Here is a 6,000-nt window from a genome sequence, read left to right on the forward strand (position 1 = left end):
GGGTTGGCGCCAACTCTATTTTTTTGTGCGTCAGACTCTGTGTGGTTTATTTTATCTTTTTGGCTGATTTTGTCTTTAAATATCGTATTAAAAACTCTGTTTTCATTCACCAATTCTTCCCATTCACAAGTTTCATCAATAATCAGTTTTAATTAGCATCCTCTTAATCTTTCATCTTTTTCTTTTTTCCTTCTAAACTTTGTTTTCACATACAAAATTCCGCATTCGCAAGATCTAGAAACACCTAGCCTTATTCGAAGTTGCCTTCGCCCTAGACGTGAAAGGTTTAATTTTTGAGGGTTTGGTCCCAAATCTCTATTTCAATTATTTAATTTAATTGTTTATTTATTATTTTCCTTGAAGTTACTAACGTGTGTATTTTGTTATTAGAAAGAGGTACGAAGCATCAAAGTAGGTACTTTAATTGAGTAATTAATATTATGATGTAGAAATCATGTTTACATTGTTATTATGATAATCCTAGCATCATGTCTAGGGTAATTTTAATATCAAATATGCTTATTATGATTCCTGCGATTCTTCCTATGTTTTCCTAATATTTATGATTGTTAGTATCATGTTAGGGTTAAAGATTTAATTTTTATTGCTTAGTAACTTGCTAGGGTTTGTTATTAATCTTGTTAGTATCATGCCTAGGATCTTGCTATTATTATGCTTTAATATTAACATGAACATGATTATGGTTATAATTTTTATAATTTAAGATTATTATTATTTTTATAATGATTATTTAATTTATGATTATTACTGTTTTGATTATGATTATAATTTTATGATGATTATAATTATTATGATTATTATGTTGCTTGATGATTTATTATTTATTGCTAGATCAGACCTTTTATGCATGTTTAAAGGGAATTTGTACTTGTAATCACGCTTAATAAGATAATTAATAATCTTTTTTAGGGTTAATATAATTATAATTCAAGTGATCGCCAATAATAGTTTTGTTTGTGCATTAAATTCAACCAACATAGATTAAACAAGTTTAGGGTTAATCTTATTGATTGCATGTTAATCAGAAAGCGCACATGAATACGATCAGAATAAAGTAGAGGCCTATTATTAGGGCAGGTTCAATCTCTTTTAGGTTGGATTTGTACCATCATCCTCAAACCCTTATTTGGTTCTAGACCTTATGGAGTTGACGATCTCTTGGATCGTTAAGGGGTGTAACCTTCATCCTATGAACGGTTTACAAGTTCCTAAAACTTGTTGGCGACTCTTTTGCTCTATCTTCTTCCCTTTTGGACGCCACCGTACTTTAGTGTATGATAACAGTGGGGTTCAAGCAAGGGGATTAACGCTTGAAATATTCCCTACACAACAATAATAACAACAACACTTGGAAAAACAAGAAGAACGACACTCCTTCTTCTTCGTTTTCCAAGCCCAATAATGCTACCAACAATATCAATATCAATGATGTGCTGGCCTTTAATGCTCCTCCTCAAAGATTCCAAAGGCAAAGGAGGGTTTACATGCCTTTGGGAATGACTTATGATGCTGCTTTTGATCGCTTGCATAGTCAAGGACTAATCATGCCAATTGGACCTTTTACAGAACCTCGACTAGAGAACAGAACCGCTAGCTATGATCCCAATGCTCATTGCAAGCTTCATCAAGGCAATGGTCATAATACTGAGAAGTGTTGGAGGTTGAAGGATGCGATATAAGACCCGATTGATGCTAATCAACTTCCTGTCCCTCCAGGGGGGCAAGAAGCCTAACATTCAAACATGTCCTCTTTCTGATGCTTTGGATATCAGGGGAGATGAAGTCTCCTTTGACCCGTCGATACTCATTCAACCTGTGAACGAACCTTTGCCGGAAGTTGTATTTTGTCTCGAGCTATGAAGAAGTGAATGGAATTTGGGATAGTGACGATGAAGACGTCTATCTCAAAGATATAGCCTGTTCGTCTCTTGGTACTAGTGAAGATGTTTGGGGAGACCTTGAGGTCAAGGTTCTCACCAGAAGTGGACGGTTGCAACAGCCTAGTCCACCTCCACCTCCACCGCAATCACAACCAATAGTTGATCCCATCGACCTTGTGAACAACGTTGTGGTCAAACAGTTACAAAAGACCAAGGTGGAAATGAATGTATGGAAGCTTTTGGCCACCTCTCACGATCGAAAGGAAGTGATGAATGCTCTGGTGAAAGTAGGAGTTGATGATGATATGACTCCTCAAGGACTGGTCAACTTTCTCACTACTGAATTGCCAAGTACTAGCAATTTAATTTCCTTTTCTAACAAGGATCTGCCTCCGGAAGGGGACCAACATAACAAGGCCTTACACCTCATTGTGGTGTGTAGGTAGATGAATGTTCCTATTAGCCTGGTTGATAAGGGCTTTGTAATCAATGTATGTGTTAAGTCACTTAAGGTTTTGAGTGATGACAAACAACTGACTAGCTGGTTCTTGTTGGTTTTATATTATATCAACTGACATTTTGAACAGGAACAGCTATCCCAAGTACTTGAGGCAATATGAAGTCCTTTTGAATCAAAGCATTCAAGAAATCTGTATCAGAATGTTCTATCAAGGAAGGCCGTCAAGACTTGAAGATTATGAAGTCTCTCAAATTAGGATAGTTAATCTTTGTAGTCTTTATAATGTTAAGTGTGCATGGATGTTTGTACGTGAGCTATCTGTATCCCTTACTTAGAATATTTAGTGTTGTAGAGATCAGGAAAAGTTGACCTGATCTCTAGGACACTAACAGGTTAGGAAACAGCTGCTTCGTAGCTTGTTTCATGAACCTGGACATTAGTTCAGTAAATATTTTCTGGAATATATATTTCCTATCCTTAGAGAATATTTACTAAACTAATTGATTCAGTTTATGCAGAGTTGGAGATGAATTATTTCGCATATAACTTAGAATATATTATTCTACCCATTTATGGAAAGTAGAATAATATCTTAGAATATCTCTTATTTACAAAATAAAAGATATTCTATTTACCTAAGTTATGATCTGAAAAGATCACGAAAGAATTCATCTCCCAACCTTATAAAAGCATAAACTCGATCAGAATTTCGAGTTAGCTTTTCTGAAAAACTTCTCTATCTTTGAAAGCTCGAAATACACTCTAAGGGAAATAGTTAGTTCATCTCTTACAAACTATTTATGCACACAGTAAAAATTGTTTTGTAATTATCTCTTGTAAGCTTTGAGTGGAAGCATTTAGAGGGAAACAAAGGGTTTGTATTGAATCACTAAGAGGTTAGTGATTGGGTAGCATTTACGAGTGTGAGTGCAAGTACTTGTGAGTTCAAGTGCGAAGTGACACCTAGAGTTAGGTGTGGGGATCACGAGTGTGATCATTTGTAATTGCTTTTGTTTTTCAGAGTTGATTAATAAAAGTAATTAGGGTAGTGGAGGACGTAGGCTCAGAGTTGAGCTGAACCTCGTTAAATCTTTGTGTTGATTATTTATTGAATTTTCTGTTTCCGCTGCAGGACCAGTTCATCACCTGGTCCCCCTACATACATAGAGAAGAAAATCCAATAATTCTTAACACTGCCCTGTACTCAATTCAACCCCCCCCCCCCTTCTTGAGTACCAGCTGCACTTTCAGTATGCCCAGTTTGCACTGCAAAGAAGTAGGGCATAAAAAATAAAGAATTGACTCCCTCTACTCAAGGGATTCGCGCTTATGATAATACTCGCCGTCAATCCGTGGGTACTATCATACTAAACATAACTACTGGAGCCATTGAACGTCGCACCAAGTTTCAGGTGGTGGACATTAAGGCTTCTTTCAATATGTTGTTAGGACGTCCTTGGCTTCATGAGCTAAAGGTGATCCCATTGTCGTTGCACCAGAAAGTGAAAGACATAGTTGGAGGGGTTCCAATTACCATTGATGCCTCCCCCATGCGCATTCAAGTTATCGATACTCCCATTGTCCATGTTGAACATGACGAAGAAGATGAAGATCTCTGGGGTTTTTCGCTTAATGATTTTCTCATGATTGAAGAAGAGGAGAAGAACTATGCATGGTGGAAGAACAGAATCAAGAACATCATCATTGGCATTGATTATGAATGCTGGTTGGTTGTTAAGAATGGTCCCTTGACCATTGAGAAGTCTGATCCAGAAGGGAAGCTAGTCCCAAAGACTGAAGATGAATACATCTCCACTGATTACAAAAAGCTGGAGAAAAATGCTAAGGCTATGTCGATACTGCAACAGGCCATTGCTGAGAATGAGACAAACAGGATCTCAGCATGCACCACTGCCAAGGAGATCTGGGATACCCTTGAACTTGCCTTTGAGGGTACCAGTGAGGTAAAGAGGTCTAAAATTGATTTACTTATGTCAAAATATGAATCTTTTAATATGTTTAAGGATGAAGATATTAATACTTGTTTTGGTAGATTCATGACTATTGTAAATGATTTAAAATCTCTTGGTAAAAGCTTTACTGATGAAGATCTTGTTAGAAAGATTTTGAGAAGTTTGACAGGTGAATGGACTCCCAAGGTTACAGCCATTTATGAAGCAAAGGATCTTTCAATTCTTTCAGTTGAACAGTTGATAGGTTCCCTCATGACCCATGAAATGCTGGTTGGATCTAAGTCAGAGAAGGTACCAGCAAAAGGAATTGTACTAAAGGGAACAGTCGAAGATGAGGATGATGAGATAGGAATGATGGCTAGAAGGTTTGAAAGAAGTTTCAGAAACCAGAAGGGAAAATTCATCAAGGGTAAGTTTAATAATGCATCAAATAAAAAATCTAACAACTTCTCTGCAACAGGATGCTTTAAGTGTGGTGAGAAGGGACACCTTGTGAAGAATTGTCTTCAATGGAAGGACAACCAGTCCAAGGAAGCAGACAAGATGGCCTACAAAAAGGCCATGGTTGCTGCTGTCTGGGGAGATACAGACAGTGATGAAGAGGGAGATGATTCAAGTCAGTCAGATGTATGTATGACAGCAATACTGAATCAAAGTTCAGAAGAAGGTACCAGGAACAGCAGAGGAACCAGTTCAAATGTCCACTGCCTCATGGCAAAGAAGCACCCCTTGGATCAACATCAGGTAAACATTGATCAGATCAAAAAGGATATGCTCTTTTATGATAGAGAAAACTTGATGGAATGTGCTAGTAGTGCTTTAGATCAATGTTTAGAACTTGGAATTGCTTATCATGATTTTAAGAGAAAGTTTAAAGAAAAGTCTAAAGAATATGATATTGCTAATTCAAGTTGTGATTTGTTGGAAAGTGTCTGTGCTAACTTGAAGCAGGAAGTAGCTGAACTAGAGATTGCTTTAGATCAAAGCAAACTTGAAATTCAGAGAATAAAATCTGATATGGGTTTGTGTGATGATAGTGATGATGAATGTGAGAAACAGTTTACAAGTTGTGTCATTAACGTGCTTGATTATAGTGATGATGACTTGTACGACTTTGATAGTATAAAATCTAGGGCAAGTGCTCTAAATAGGTCTAAACTGTTAGAAGGATTCAACTTGTTAGTTGATGATGTAGAGAAACTATATAAAGCATATGTCCTAGTTAAGGACAGCAAAAGTACTGGTTCTGGAACTGTTTCTAGTAATATGCATGATGAATGTGAAGCTAAAATTTGTAGCTTGCAGGTTGAGTTAGCCAAGCTTAGAAAGACTAATTCATGTGATTCTGTAGTTTTGCATGATTCAAGTATTTCAAAATTGCAAGCTGAGCTTGAAAGAGCTAAGCTTGACTTTGAGATAGTTGTTGACCAGAATTTATCCCTGCATGAGAAAATGAACTTAAAGGACAGAGAGTTCATAGAATTTAAGAAGAGAATGGATAAAGTCCTCCAATCCCAGAACTCATTGAACCAGTTAACCTTACTGCTGGAAACAGTGGTAGAAGGGGACTTGGTTATACTGGGAAGGGGAACAGGAGGAACTGGTCTCCCAGAGATACTACATGGTTGCAGGAGTATAAGAAAGGTATGTATGTCTTAGCAAAAGA

Source organism: Chenopodium album, chromosome 7 (assembly GCF_948465745.1).
Source record: "Chenopodium album chromosome 7, dcCheAlbu1.1, whole genome shotgun sequence".
NCBI lineage: Eukaryota > Viridiplantae > Streptophyta > Magnoliopsida > Caryophyllales > Amaranthaceae > Chenopodium > Chenopodium album.